The sequence below is a fragment of the Oenanthe melanoleuca genome, chromosome 4 (genome assembly GCF_029582105.1).
Source record: "Oenanthe melanoleuca isolate GR-GAL-2019-014 chromosome 4, OMel1.0, whole genome shotgun sequence".
Taxonomy (NCBI): Eukaryota; Metazoa; Chordata; class Aves; order Passeriformes; family Muscicapidae; genus Oenanthe; species Oenanthe melanoleuca.
In genome coordinates this window covers 1667046-1683001 of record NC_079337.1, presented here as the reverse complement: position 1 = coordinate 1683001, position 15956 = coordinate 1667046, and the positions used below count along the sequence as shown (strand labels likewise).

The 15956-nt window shown below is 49.7% G+C and overlaps 2 long non-coding RNA genes across 2 annotated transcripts; both read left to right on the top strand.

The window, feature by feature from the left end:
- The first annotated feature begins 2363 nt into the window (after nt 1-2363).
- LOC130252396 (uncharacterized) lies at nt 2364-8670 on the top strand. The gene is made up of 2 exons (XR_008840347.1): nt 2364-6539; nt 8207-8670. It is a non-coding gene; the product is annotated as an uncharacterized LOC130252396 (long non-coding RNA).
- Nucleotides 8671-13368: 4698 nt separating this feature from the next.
- LOC130252397 (uncharacterized) lies at nt 13369-15117 on the top strand. Its single transcript, XR_008840348.1, has 3 exons — nt 13369-13524; nt 14495-14629; nt 14727-15117. It is a non-coding gene; the product is annotated as an uncharacterized LOC130252397 (long non-coding RNA).
- The last annotated feature ends 839 nt before the right edge of the window (nt 15118-15956 follow it).

Genomic DNA, 15956 nt, shown 5'->3' with positions numbered 1-15956 from the left:
CCTGCGTCCAGCCCAGCTGGAATGGTCCATGGATGTGGGTTGGGAGAAGGCTGGCAGTGGCCAGGCTCCCCTGCAATCCCTGGCACTGGGGCTGGGCAGGAAGCAGCAGAGAGGGGCAGGACAGTGGGATCCTTGGGCTGTTCATGGGTGCTGGGGTATCCTGGATGGGCTCCATCCTCCTCATCCTCCTCTTCATCTCATGTCTCAACACCACTTGCTCTCCAGCCTGTCCTGACATCACACTGGGGCTCTGAGGGGGAGTCCAGGCTGGGGGTTCAGGGACCACATTCCCTGTTTCCAGCCCCATTTCCAGCAGCTGGAAGCTCCAGACCCAGCTGGGAAAGAAGAGGCCTGAGTCGTGTGGGGTTTTGGGGATCAGAATGGTGAGCCTGGGCCAGGCACCTGCATGCCCTGGAAACAGGCCTGTGTTTGGGGGGGCACCAGGCTTGGGGCCCTGGGGAGCCAGTTTTGGGGTCATATGATAAATACATCAGACATTTCTTTGGCTCAGAAATGGAAGCCCATTCCTGCAATTTTGGCACTTGGAACCAGCCCCACCTGGGCAATCTCAGGGCTGTGAAACAGACTCAAGTCCTGTCTTGGGAGTGTGAAAGGAGGCTCATCCAGGTAGTGCAAGGCTTTGATCAGAGAGCCAAAATCCTGCATTGTGCTCAGGCCAGACCCCAGACTGGTGAGAGAGGGCAGGACCCAAGTGTGCGGGGTGGGATGGAGGTGCAAGGTCCTCAGCCTCCTGCCCTCTCTCCCCGCCCCCCTTCCTTTTTCCCCCATGCCCCTCTGTCACCCAGATGCTCTTTACAAAGGAAAAAACAGAAATTACACCATGGAAAAATGCATTTACGGCAGAACTGGGCACACCTGGGCAATGTGACCAGTCCATGGAAGTCAGACCAGTGACCATCCAGGGGCATTTTAAATCAGCCACTTGCAGATTTCATTTCCCAGAAAGTCAAAAATTTTTGGCACCTCCTGCTTATATGTTCCCCTATTGGACGATGTCAATTAGTCTTTTTCATGAACAGATTACCCAATTTAGGGAAAAACAACCAGCATTCCCTGAACACCTCCATCACTTCTGTATCCATCTGCAACCAGGGGCTGCCCCGAACAGGCTCCAAGGTGGGACTGGACGACTCTTGTGATCCCTCCCAAGCCAAACCGTTCTGGTGTTCCATGATCTCTCCCTGCATTTATTTTGCATCGTGTCCTTCTTTCCGCTGCCAGCAGATGGCGGCGCCGGCCTTTAAAAGAGATGGACGTGTCCTGGGACACGATCAGCCCTGCTGCTCACTAAGCTGTCTTTTAAAACTAGAAAGAAAATATTCTGCAATAATCTGTGGTGAAGATTCAATGTTTGTGTTCCACGGGGTATGGGGGAAGCAGAAAGTGATTCCCTGCAAATCTCAATTCCCTTGTTGTGGATATTTTGTCTCTTATGTGAGTAACACCTCTTCATCTGAAGCTGTTTGGATTCCAAAGTGAACTTGCCACATTTTGGGCTTCCAGGCAGAGGGAATATGCATATGGGAAAGCGATGGGGAGGCAGAGAACTGCAGCAGTGTGTGTGTGTATGTGCAGGGAGAGCTGGGGTAGGAATTTTGGACAAAATCCTCTTACCTGGATGCAGGGCCTTCAGAATTCTCTCTTGGTCAGAGGTTTCTCCATCTGTGCCTTTTTAGTGCATCCAGCTCCAGGCTCCCCACCATCCTGGGATTCTGCTGCATCCCATTTGGCAAAACTGCCCTTTTGCTAAAATGTCTGTGCATGGCTGGAGCTTCTTAGCCTCCATTTACAGTACATGATGATTCCATACAGAGTTGTTATAATTCCACACTGAGGTATGCTGGGAAACAGTTTTTTGTTTAAATTCATATTGGGATAATTGTTTGTTCTCTCAAATTCAAGTGATATGTTAAAGGATTAATTTTTAAACTATTCCGGGAATAAAAAGGCGAGTGTGAAAAAATAGAGTATTTATTATTATTAAAAAATAATTCCTGCATCCATCAAATCATTAATTGTAAGCGTGTTCTCCTATTATCTGTCCTTGGGATGATGTTTTTCTTTCCAGAAAACCTTATGCAGAGGCAGATAAGGCAAAACCTGCCATTTCAGCTACAAGAGCCACCTGGTTTCACCTGGGCCACAGAGACTGTTTATTTTCCCCCAAGTTCCTGATGTAAAAGCTGGAATCTCTGGAGGGCCTGGATCTGCATGCTGGAGCCCAGCAGGTAGGAGCAGAGTCTGGGAGATGCCGCAGTGCTGGGAGCACTTGGAGCTCCGGGGGGAATCTGGGCTGTAATGGAGGGGGAGGTGTCAGGGTGGGTAACTGTGAGTCCCTGACGCTGGGAGCGAGCTTCCCAAGGCAAAGGGATGCTCAAACACAGCCGAGTGGGGAGGCTGTGCAGCGGAACACATCCAAGAAATTCTCCTGACCGGACACCCCCCGAGCCAGCAGCGGCTGCAGGTGACAGCCCTCAATCCCCGGGGCTCAGTGCCTGGCTCTGGGCTGGGCTGTGCACTCCCTCCTTCCTCCTGTCCCTCCTCCCTGCCTGAGGCAGGAGCTGCAGGGGCTCCCGGCGCCTGGAAGCGAGGTACCCCCGGGAAATGGGCTGGGGGCTGCCTCTGCCTGCGCTGGGCTCCTCCTGCCTCCCTGCTGCAGCTGCGAGCCGAGGGAAAACTGCAGGAGCTTTGCCAGCAACAGGTCTGTCTGTGTGTCAGAGCTGGAATGCGGCTTCCCCTGCCTGGAGCTGCCCTGTTTACTGGGGGCACAGCACGGGAATCCTGGTGATGGCAGGGAGCTGCCTGCTGGAAACAACCCTCGTGCTGCCGGAGTTGTCCTGGGGTGGGCTGGAGCACGGAGCAGTTGGTGCACTGGAGGGGGACAGGGGTGGCAGCAGGTGCCCCTGACCCTCTGGCTTTGGGGTTCAGAGCTGAGGGACATGCACAGAGTGTCTGTGTTGCAGCTGCTGCTGGGAGGGCCAGTCCACCTGGGCTGGCAGCTGGACCACTCTGCACAGCTCCAGGATTGGAAAAGAAGAGCCTGGGGCTGTTTGTTTTTTCCTCAGCGACTTAGACAAGTCACATCATTTTATTTTGCTCTTCCATCAGTAGCAGGTATCTCCAGTAAAGGAAAGTGTCTGAAGCTACCTCATGTTAGCCTTTAAATCTGAACCACCCCAGGGGCTGCAAAGTATAAAATGCAGTGAGGTCAGTTTGGGGTGTTCTGCTGGAAAAAGGGGGATTGAGTGTAACTGTGAGCAAAGGAGGAGCATTTCCTGAGGCTGGCAGGTAGGTACCTGCGAGATGGCACCTCATCCCAAAAGAATGGACCTGTGCTGCTGGTTTTTTCCAAATGAAAATCCTAGCAAGGAAAACTTATTTCCAGTCCTTGCTGTTTAGACAACTGTGGGTTGCAGTCATTTACTGTACAGAATTGGCTTCAACTGGAGTCAAACCAAGAGGTTTCCAAGGTAACCTCTCAGCATGTCAAATTCCTGACATCAATCAGAGGTGCCTATCCATCTTATCCAGGTAAGGCTTAGAATCTGGTGTTAATTAAAATCAAGTCACTGAGGCAGTAGTGAATGGAAATTCAAGAGCACCAAAAGGATTCAAATCCTTAGAGCAGGTCACAGAAAAAAAAAAAAAATCAGTGAGTACTCAAAGTCCCTGTGTGGGTGTGATGGTGATGTAAAAGGGAAGAGGCAGGAAAGTACAGGGAGAGTTCAGCCCTTCCACAACCATTGTCTTTCTGAGAGGTGACACTGCATTTAAACCTCTGCTGTCACCTTCACAGGCAGCTCTTCTCCTGTGCAGCCTGCACAGTTATCTAAGACTAAAGGTGTCGCCTCTGGGCAAATCCAGCCTTGGGCTGTGTGGAAGTGTTCAGGATCCAACTCCATCCTGCTGCTCAGGGAGCTCACTTGCTCTGCCCTTGGGGCAGGCAGGCTGCTCTGCCTAATTTCTAGTGAGGCATAATCCAATGTTCTGCAGCCCAGGAACCTGGGTGAGGGGTAAAATGCTCATTATTGCAACTAGCTCTAAGTAATGATGGCTCATGCCTGTCTCAGAGGGCAATGAGACCTCTGTGCTAAAAGAGATGGCTCCTGCTCATTTGTCACTCGAAGCAGAGACATCATCCGGTGCAAAAAGCCCTTTTGATGAGAGCGTCAGGATTGGTTTAGTTTTCTTCTGGTCTTTCACTTTGCAGTGACTGCAGGATCCTCTGTGCCCCCATTTTGGGAGGGTAGATAAACTAGCTGCTGACAGTGCTCTCCTGTAGCTGTGAATTAGCTGACGGCTCCCAAAACACTTCTTTTGTTTGCCAGTTCTATCCTCCACTGAGATTACAGGATCCTCTGTGCCCCCCGTTTTGGGAGGGTAGATAAACTAGCTGCTGACAGTGCTGTCTCCTGTGAATTAGCTGATGGCTCCTAAAACACTTCTTTTGTTTGCCAGTTCTGTCCTCCACTGGGACTCTCTCATGATTGTCCCGCTTTTCAGGGTTTTTTTCTTACCTCATTCTACCTGTTCCCCAATTAGTCTCCTCAGTTTCAGTGCCCCAAATGACAGGGCTGTCAGGGAGTGACTCAGGAGCAGGTGCAATTTAGGAGGCTCATGTCCCATTAGTGGGGAATTTAGTGCTGCCAAGAGCCCGGCAGGGATCATTGATTTAACTGTTCCTATAGACCAAACCCCGGCACTCACTGCTAGAGCATCTCTCCAGGGAAAAAACCTCGACCAGTCCAGATATTTCGTGGGGTCCCTGCCCAGTTTCCAGTGATGGATGGGCAGCTGCTACTTGGAGACTGGGTCCCGGGAGAACTTCAGTGATTTCCTACGGAAAGCTTTTAAAGCAGGGACTTGCTTCCACAGTAAGGCAGCTAAAATCTTATTGCTTCCCTGGCTTCTCCATAAAGTGTGCATAAGTGTGTCTGGGTATGGAAATCTTACTTTAACCTGATTTCAGGGAACAGCTGGCTGAGATTTTAGTTAAAATTTAAAACAGCCTGTGACATGTGAAATAAAAAAAAAAAAAAATCAGAAAAATTCAGAAGCTTAAAGGCTGACTGAGCATGAAGTAAAAAAAGAAAAAAAAGACAAGGAATAGGTAAGCAGCCTCAGCTCTAATGAGGCAGAGTGGAAATTATATAAATGTATATATATATGTGTGTATATATGTATATATTTATAGAGCCATAACAAACTTGTTGTGAATGTCTCACCTGCCATTTGCATCTCCTGATTTACATTTGCAATTTGGCTTTGGAGTGAAATATTATCTATTCCCAGCTCAAGTGGATGAGTAATCTGCAACTAGGTCTTGTATTTATTACAGTCATCCTGTTGATAGCCTTGTTTTTTATCATTTGAAGTTCAAGATCTTTTAAGAAGAAATACCTTGACAAACTATTTTCTTTGGCCCCAGCTCAGACTATACAAATAAATGACTCTGAGGGGAGGATAAGCAGTTTAAACCCATTGAGAGGATATCTGTGTGCAGCTCTGAGATTGGTACATCTCCCTGGAATTGCCCATTTCAAAATGAGAAATTTGCTTCTCAAGGTGCACTTGTTTTTCTTTATGAAAGTAAATGTTGGTAAGAAAAAAATTATTTGATTGCAACTGGCTATTTTTAGGGTGTGTTTTCTTCCACAGCTCCTTTTCCCCAGCTGAAAACCTCCTGGGATATTCGGGCCTATTTAGAGATAAACCACTCTGAGGTATGTCATATAAAATATCATGGAAATACTGATTGATGGAAAAGTGAAATACTTGAGGAGTAAGTTCTATTGTCTTAATTCACAAATATCCCCAGGGACTGTACGTGGCAGGTCAAGCCCTGCATGACCCAGACTAAACAACTCCTGCACCACTCCCTGTCCCGTGCCTGAGCCACAGGAACTGGGAATGGGGGTTTGGGGGGCTGCAGCTCCCCTTTGCTCTGGGAGAGAAGGGAAGATGAGCCCAGATTCCCATGGTCTGTGCATGGGCTCCCTGTGGAACAGCATTTTAGTTTTTCAGTCTGTGGCTCTTCTTGGCTCCCTAGGGCAGAGGATGATCCATAAATTTCTCTCTCTGCTAGTTCTCAAACACAGACCCATGTCCTGGTCCTTTTGCTGTCCTTCAGGGGCTGCATTTTTGTCCTGGGACTTTCTCACTTTTCAGCAGACCAGGGAAATCTCTGCTGTTGTGCCATTACTGAGCTCAGGATAAGGGAAGAACAAATTTTTTAGCCCTTACCACACTAAATGTTCTTTATGTACAACAACATGCTCCTGCTGTTCTTTCCATCTCTGAAGTTTGCTTATTTTTGTTTCAGCCTCAGAGGATTCTGTGAGGGTATTTCACACATAAAAATCAAGATCCCAAGATGACAAACCCAGCAGGTTGTGTCACAGGAGTGAAGCAGTGGTGGCTGCTCCGGGGCATTTGTTCCACGTGCCCAACATAAAAGATAATTGCATCACTTTGAACTGCTGCTTTAACAATGGAAAGCTGACTTTCTCTATCCAGAGGTACAAGATTGTCCTGGTCATGCTGTGAGATGTTACACTGTGTATTTGCCAATGGAGGCTGTGACTGGCATTCCAGCAGGGAATGAGCCTCGTGTGTTTGGAAACCCAGAGTGGGTTGGGGCAGTTTTAACTCAGGGAGCCTCCCGCTTGATTCCCACCTTGCAGATTTTCTCTGCTATATTAAATGAAGAAGGCAGCCTTGCTCTTATCAAGTTACCTTGTGGAAGCAAATTACTGTTATTTATCATCTTATAACAATTAGGTTTTGCATTATTTTTTTCCTTTTCTTAGATGATTTATGTTTCTGTCCTCTGTGCCTCGCTCAATTACTCATCACTGCCTGTTTCAGCCAGCAAGGACCCTGTGAAAACACAAGGCACTGCCTTAATTTCTCTTTCCAGCAATCCTCCTTCCCCTCAGCTTCAGCATAATAGAAATCCGTGGAGCTTTTCCATTTCTTGTGATTTGCTGTGTTTGTACAGCTACTTCCCTGTGCCTGCCACAGCAGACTCAGCTCCAGTTTTGCCTCGAGGCTGTTTACAACTTCTTGTTTACCAGTCCTGAACCAAAACTGTTCCAGAGACCATTACTGGAGAGATTAGAAGCTGCTGCTTCACAACACTGTGTCAGAAAAAGAGAGAAAACAACAAAATGTGTATCCAAAGTAATGATCATTCCTCCTGCTTTTAGGGTGATGAAGGACAATCCTGTCATGGAATGACCAAGAACTTCTGCCTCAGATCATCAGAAGCCAAACTCCAGCAGGTAAGGAAGGAAAGGCAAAATATTATGGAGGAAAATAAGTGGTAATAATAATAGTAGTAGTAGTAATGTGGGGAAGAGCAACAAAGGGAGCAACAGTAAGTCTAAGGGAGCAGGAGGAATGCTGGCTTTTAAATGGGGTGAGACAGCATCTTCTAGGATTTATAGAGCACAACTCCAGGTCTGGGATTAAAGGAAGAGTGTAAACTTGTGTTGTCAAGTATCAGTATTTGCATTCTGCCAGTGTTCCCCATCTTGAGCCCAGGTTTGGGTGCAAGTGCCCCAGTGCTGCTTCCTTCAGGGATCAGGAAAATTGGTATTAAAGCACTTCTCACAAGGCTGACTCTGAGCTCTGGCTGGGGAAAGCATTTGGCACATCAGACATCTCAATAAGAGACATTTCCAATAATTTTGAAAGCATGTTCTATAAAAACTAATAAACATAAATAAGCCTTTCTCCATAAAGACAGCCTGACAGTATGTACAAGTATTCCTACACTTGTTCAAACCTACAAGCAGCCAGTTTTTGGTGAGGGATTTCAGATTTTTGTCTCCCTAGCTGGCTGTGCAGGCATTTAATAAGTATGTAAAATACAGACCCATTAAAACACTGCACTGCTGCTAATTTCTAAACAGGCACAAGAGACCAGAACACGATGGGTTTTCATTGCTCCACTTGCTCCAAACCTGAGGCACAGCAGAATAAATACTTTTTTTTTTTTTTTTACTGCACTTGCTTCCAAAAAGTAAAGCACTTGCAGAGGCTTTGCTGTTCATACAAGCTCATCATGCCTAAATTTAAATTCCATTTCTATTAAAGAATGTGAAGCATCTTAAAAGCACCTGCACTCATACTTCAATTTCATGCCTGCTGCCACCAATTAATTTTGCTGCTCTTTTGTTAGGAACATTCTACTCCCTGCTTCCTTAGGCCTCCTCATCTGGGAGACAAAATATATGTGGAAAAAAGTTGGGAATGCTGCCTCCAAGTGAAGTTACCTGCTTGGAAATGAACCCACTCTCAAAGAGCCCTGCAACAGTGGGATCAAGTGAGACACGCTGTGACTCTGTGAGTGTCTTAGAGCAGCTGGAAAAGGGCTGCTTGGACCATATTTGTGCTCACATTTCAGCCTTTAGCTCTCATGGACTGAAATATTGCAGACACAGTCTGGAACCCACCAGGCCCTGCGTTTTCCTGTGCTTGTGCTTCTTCACAGCCATCGTGGGTCCTGCTCAAATGACAAAATTAAATATTTTCCATCACGTTCCACTTATTCTCCTCTGTTGTTATTTCTGCCATATCCATTGTCGTTGCAGCTAGAGAAACAAATGGAAATGGAAATTTGAGAAATAAAGGATAAAAAATGGCCTTGGTGGTATGTTTTTTCTGGGGAGCTCAGTTTAATGTCGTGGGGGGATACAAGTCACCCAAAAAGACTGAAATTTCTGTATGAGCAGGAGGGAGAAAACAAGTGAGAGCCCTTTGGATCGGACAAAGCTCAGCAGGTACAAGAGTGACATTGGAAGCTGCTGGAGCTGCTGGGGAATGACAACAGGATCACAGAACATTATGGCTTACTCTGTAAGGCCCTGCAGGAGCCAAATCCCAGGTAAAGACGATCCTCAGGGCACTCCTCCTCCAGGAGGACAGCGACATCCACACTATGACTTTGCCTGCTGTTCACTACTGACTGCCTCAGTTTACCTCAAAATGTTCATTTCCTGCACTACAGACTACCTCAAATTCGCTCCCAAAGTTTTCCCTGTCTCTCCACTACTTTTTGACTCATTTTTATCTCCAGACGCTCATTTGGCCTAGGAGGAACACTTCTCCAGCGGGCAAACCCCTTGTCTCGCTCCATACCCAGTCCAGGAAGCGCCGAGGCAGCGCCCGGCTCTGAGATAAGAGGCAGGAGGGCGGGTTTTGCCGGGATTTGCCGGGTTTTGCCGGGTTTTGCCGGGTTTTGCCGGGTTTTGCCGGGTTTTGCCGGGTTTTGCCGGGTTTTGCCGGGTTTTGCCGGGATTTGGGACACGGCGCTCCCTCCCCTCACGCCATCCTCGCGTGCGGCCTCGCGCGCCCCGCCCCGAGCGCTCCGCACGCGCCTGGGGGCGGGGCGGGAGCGGGGCGCGCCTCCCTCTGTCCAATCAGCGCCGCGATCGCCTCACGGCGCCCGCCAATCACGAGCCGCCCAAGGGTATATAAAAGCCGCGGCCCGAGGTGGGAATTCTGAATTGTCTGCTTCTGCGTTGTTCTTTTGTTCTTCCGTGAGGTAAAAATACAGTTTAATGTATCTATTGATGATGTATGGAAATGGCGGTGATGTTTCAGTGTCTGGTGTGCTGCGGAGCAGGTACTCGGTGACCCCAGGCTAAGCCGTGGCAAGAGTGGGGATCTGTTGATCTCTTGAGTTTGCCTTGGCATCCCAGAGCCTCTCCCCGTGCAGATTATGACGGGAATGTTTTCTAAACCGGTTGTTTACTGATATTTTTAGTGTTGAATTAGCGCACTTTTCTCATTTTGTGTCTTTTAAGCCTTGGGTGGAGTTTCCCCTGGGGCTGGCGGAATGCTGAGGGTTGCTGTTGGTGCTGGGAGAGACAATTGCCTTGAAGAGCTGTTCCATAAAATATAACTATATGAAATCATTAAGTTGCTATGATAAGAAGAGGACTTACACTCCCAATAGAGAACTGGGGTGTTTAGAACAGGGACTGGGAAATACACGGGTTTTTTCTGCCTTAATTCTTCCAACCATTGATTTCTGTTTGCAGCAGTAACTTCATTAACTAGAGCTGCATCACTTACGATATCCAAGCTGTTCTTTAGGACTGAGAGCACAGCAGGGAGCAGAACCTGGGTTCAAGTGCGTCAAAACGATGCCAGGAAAACATAAATCTCTCAGAAAAATAGTATAAAATAATGTATTATAAATGCCTTTATTTCAGCCAAGTGCCTGCCACTATGGTGGGTGAATATCTGTATTTACTGGGACAACACACAGGTGATGCACCCATAACCAGGCACTCCTGGGTTAATGTGAATTGTTGCCAGGTGGTTTGGGTTCATTTGCAGTGGATCTGTACAGAAAAACTGGAGCCCTGAAGCACAAGGAGCTGTGCAGCTTCTGAGCTGCACAGATATTTCAGGTTCCCACAGAAACCTGCTGGGCCCTGGTTCTGGGGCAGGAGTGTCAGCCCTTCCTGCAGTGTCTTTTCCTGGCTGGGAAGAGGAAAACCCACTTGGCTTTCCCACGCAGGGCTGCCTGAGGCTGGGATTTGCAATGCCCAGAGCATCCTCAGGCTCCTGGTGCTCACGGGATGAGGGACAGCTTCAGGAACGCCCTGCATTTGCTTTGATTTTTGTCAACACTTAAAATGTAAGAAATTGCTCTGGATGGCAGATCTGATCTGTTCACAAAATTGATTATTTATTAAGCAGACAAGAGATAACAGGCGAATAAAATTTTGTTATGTCAGGATAAAACATTAAATCCAGAGTGTTCATCCAGAGGTAGCTGGGGACAGTCCAAACAAGTCACTGTACTTGTGTTGTTACCAGTCTGTGTAGATCAGGATGTTCCCCACTCCTTGGGTCTCAAATCACAGGAAAGATGAGGTGCAAATCAGGATCAAAGGGAGGTTCTGGGAGTTAATTTTTGAGTTGCAGAGATTGGAGGAGTTCAACAGCTGGCTCAGTGACTCCCTGCACTTCCATTCGTGCTTCTCAGTCCAGAGTTCTCCTTCAGGGAAGTTCAGCTTTTCACATATCCCTGGCTTAACATATCAAGTATTAGACAATTTGTTTAGCATATTAAGTATTAGACAATTCTACAAAATATCCCCAAAATATGCATGTACTTTAAAATAGTTTGGTTTCCTCAAAGGTGTGATGTACCTACCTTCTCAGGGTATTACTCCAGTCAGGAATTTCACACCTTACCCTGAGGAAGTTAGGAAGATGTGCACAAAACTGATTCCATAACCATACTAAAATTCAGGTTACATTCAGGGAGAAATCCTTCCCACCCACCCACAAATCCTTCCCTTCCTCTTGTCCAGTGTGCCCTAATTTACAGTTTAGCTCCCCTGATGCTGTGCTGGGTGTGGGTTTGGGTCACACCTGGCCACAGGACGCTGTGGCAGTGGGAAAGTCGGAGGTTTAGCTGCTGTGGTGTCCCAGCCCTGAAGGTTTTCTGTCACTGTTTGTTTCTGCAGAGAGGAGAAGCTTCCCTGCTTGGCTGGGGTTTGCCTGCGAGCAGAAGAGCCCAGGCCTGAGGCTGCTCAGCGTTTTTGTGACCCACTCTTGGTGTCCCCTGCCCTGGGGACAGTCACCACAGCTGCCCACAGCCAGGAGTGTCCAGCTGAGGGACCCAGGAGGCTGCAGCTCCTGTTTCCAAGGAGGAGAGAGCTGGGGGTGCAGGATCTGGAAGGCTGGGAAAGAGAGGTGTCAGGGAGAATTTCAGCTCCCAGCAGCTGGAATCTGACTTTTGGCATCGCTGCATCTGGAGTGTTATCTCTGGGCATGAGACTGGAACTTGGACATGCCCACAGTGTGCTGGGGGTCGAGTTCAAGGAGCTGCTGGAATGACAAGTTGCAGCAGCCACTTGCCTCTGTGCCTAGAACCAGCTGTAATGCTGGCAGCTGCTTGTGAGCTGAGAAAAGAACATCAGGAGGCTGGAAACAACGCCCAGAAATTTGTTAAAAGAAATGGGATGGATTTCTGCCCAAGTGTCTGAGAAACTCTTTTGGCTTTAGTTTATAAATTGAAAACTGAAGTGCTTGTAAAGGTGTTGGTGTTTGCTGTAATGTATTTCTGGTGAGGTTTTGATTCAGTGCTGTTATTGGATCTGCTGTTGGCTGAACAGGTGCCCCTAATTCACCTGTAAGGACCTGGCTTGGTTCAGTGCTTCTCACACCTTGTACAGTAGATGGAATTCCAGTGGTACCTCATGGATGGCTTGTGGTGCTCCCTAAAGGATCATTTCTGCCTGCAGTGACAGTTCTGCTCCCCTGTGAGCTGGTGTGAGAAGCAAAGGATTTGCAGCAACGTGTTTGGAATGATGTTCCTGTGGCACAAACATTCCTCCCTGGCTGGTTATGGGGTTTGAGGCATTGGCTGACAGTAGCAAAGCACTGACAGAGTGTTAGCTGTGCAGGGAACAAAATACTTCATTGGAAATCCAGTCTGGCTTCAGAAAGAGCTCTGTGACCCTTTCCATGCCCTGTGCTGACATGGCACAGCAGGCTCTGGGACTCAAGTGGATCCATTTCTTGCTCTGAAGGGGCAGTGAACTGGTGCAACTGAACAGAGGAAGGTGAATGTGAAGATTTGGGTCAGTCTGGGGAGTTCTGGAGGCCTAAGAATCATGGCAAGTGTAGCATTAAAACCTCCACATTAATAATAATGAGATGAACCAGTTCTCAACAAACTCAACTTTCAAAATTATTTTTCAAGATAAAATATGATCAAAATTAGCTTGGCAGGAAAGCCCCTGTGAAGCAGAACACAATGAAAATACCTGTGAGCAGAAACACTAAGGAATTCCTGCTGCTCCTGATGTCCTGTTCTCCTCAGGTGGGTTTTGTATGGAATTGAAAGGCAGTTTTCTCACCTCTGGTGAGCTACAGCCACATCCCCCTTGAAGAAGAAAGTGTGGAGGCAAGCAGGAAGATGGCTTTTAGCCCACCACAACGATTGCTGCAAAAGAAGGAGAAGGAAGCCAGTAGCCTGGAACTGGATGCCCCAGGCCCCTGCCAAGCACAGGGGTTGCTGCCTGGTGTTTTTTCTCCACAGTGTCTGTCCTGTACTGTCTGTTCAGGGCTTGTTCCTCACTCTTCCCTCCCAAATAATGCTGGAGGAAGAGGCCAGAACTCCCAGTGTGGCTGTGGAGAAAAATTAGCATCCTTTTTATGTCTGAAAGAGGTTTGAATAAAAATCCTGGAAGAAGGGCACTTATATATTTATTATGGCTGTCACTTCTTTTTTTTTTTTTAATTAGAAGCTCTATAATAAGCAAAGAGAACAAATACGTGAGAGCCAGGAGCTTTTGACTTGCACAGTCGACTTAATTTTCCTTTTCTTCTCTCTTTCAGGACAGGAAAAATCATTTAATTGGACCCAGCTATGCCAAAACCTTTGGTTTTGGTTGGGTTTGAGCCAGACCCAAGAGCCTCCAGCCCTGATGGCCTGCACTGGAGAACACCTGGTCCTGCACATGCTGTGGGGTGAGTCAGAGGGACACATCTCCCTTCTCCTCTCTGTTGGGATTAACTCACTAGGAGATGTGAGCACAGCTCTACTGCTTACTGGGATCTGGTGAAAACTCCCTTTATCCTTGAGTTTAGGGATGTAGCGTGCATTAGGGAAATATTTGTAGCTAAAATCTAAGTCATCCACAGGGCACCAGATTAACATTTTGAGAGTAAAAGCTTGAGATAATTTGTAATGGACTGAATGAACATTTTGAGGTAAAAAGGAGGTTGTCAGTGGTGAACGTGTCAGGATAATTTTGGGGTAAAACTTGAGCTGCTCTTTGAAGTACAGTGAATATTCTGGGGGGAGAATGTCAGGCCATCTGTAGGGGCCAGTCCTGATCCGTGCCCTCTGCAGTGGGGGCAGCAGTTCCTCCCTGCAGAGCACCGTGCTGGCAGAGGGGGCACACACAGAGTCCGGCTTTCCTCTGTTCACAGACACATCCAGAGCGTCGGGGTCTGTCTGTCAATGGCTCAAACACGGTTTAACCACACTGGCACAGACTGGGGCCAGAGGTGAAGGTCAGTGCAAAACAAACCCTGCCTGACCTCTAAATCCCAGGGTAACTTCTACAGGCTGCCAAGTGAGGGAATGAGAACACATGAACATGGAACCCAGAGCATTAATGAGGTTCCTGGGAGTCGTGGAATCTAAACCAGCACAAATGGATACTCCAAAATGAGCCAGGAGAGAACAGGACCAAATAAGGGTAATGTCACTATGGAAAGGCAAAAGGAATTGTACCTGCAGCCCAGAATTCCATGCTGAGGCTGGAGTAGCCTCATGGTGCCCCATGGAGTGTGGATATTCCCATGCAGAGCTGCTGCTTTTACACCAGGTTTGTCAGGAACCAGCAACCCTCCACCCAAAGGAGTTCAGTGGGATCAGGACAAGGACGTGTCTATATTCCCTGGAATTTTATTTATAACCCTCATCCTCCAGCCCCACTGGTGTCCTTGTGGGGGATTTTACTGAGTTCCCTGGAACTGAGCTGGTTCTCACCCACTCCGAGGTCAAGCTGCAGTTGATATTTTAAAGGCAGTGGCCAGATGAACTCCTGGCCACTCCTGTGTCCAGGTAAGGACATCCATGATTTTAGGGTGTTTTGGGTATCATCAGCGGGGTGCTCTGTGCAGACCCTGTTTTTTATCACAGCTGCTCTCTCCTTTCTCAGTGGTCACCAAGGTTTCTCGTGCAGTTGCTGCTCTCCTGTAAAACGTCCCCAGGCCGAGGCACTCGGTGCTGTGAGGGGATTGGGTGTGTACAGGATTCAGTTCAGAGTCATCCTGGCAGCGCTGTGGGGTCCCTCGGAGGAGACGAGGGTGGCCCTGTCCAGCAGCAGAGGATACAAGCCCACAGGACGGGCTCCCGTGCAGGAGCACGTGGAACTAAAACAAACCTTGGACATGCCCAGGCTTTCCCAGCTTTCACCCACGGGGCAGCACCTGCTTTTGGCATTTTTAAGTTTCCTCTTTTTCACCCCTTTCCATCCCAGGCAGGACCTTCCCCGAATGGAAATAAAGATGAAGTATTTTAACGGGATTTTTAAAACCAGAAGTTTTGCCACTGGAGAGTATGAGTTGCAGGGAAAGTGAGGGAGAGGAAGGAGATCATCAGGTCTGGCAGCTGTCAGAGGAGCTGCACCTTAGTGCGGCCCGAGGACGGGCGCATGGAGGGACGGAGAGGCAGCGGCTCTGGCTCCCGGAACACGGGCGGCACCGGGGAGCGCCGCTGCCGCCCTTCTCCCGGATCCCGGCGGGGCCCGGCTCCCGCAGCCGGAGCGGGACCGTGCCCGGATCCCGACGGGGCCCGGCTCCCGCAGCCGGAGCGGGACCGTGCCGGATCCCGGCGGGGCCCGGCTCCCGCAGCCGGAGCGGGACCGAGCCCGGATCCCGGCGGGGCCCGGCTCCCGCAGCCGGAGCGGGACCGAGCCCGGATCCCGGCGGGGCCCGGCTCCCGGAGCGGGACCGTGCCCGGATCCCGGCGGGGCCCGGCTCCCGCAGCCGGAGCGGGACCGTGCCCGGATCCCGGCGGGGCCCGGCTCCCGCAGCCGGAGCGGGACCGAGCCCGGATCCCGGCGGGGCCCGGCTCCCGGAGCGGGACCGTGCCCGGATCCCGGCGGGGCCCGGCTCCCGCAGCCGGAGCGGGACCGAGCCCGGATCCCGGCGGGGCCCGGCTCCCGCAGCCGGAGCGGGACCGTGCCCGGCTCCCCCGCTCCCGCAGCCGGAGCGGGACCGTGCCCGGCTCCCCCGCTCCCGCAGCCGGCCCCGGCCGGGCAGGAGCGGCGGCGCCGCGCTCGGGGGTGGCGGAGCGGCGGGGCCGGGCCGGTAGCGCCCCGTGTCCGCCAGGGGGCGCCCTGCGGGTCCGGGCCCTCATGGGGCTCCGCGTCCGAACCGGGAACCGG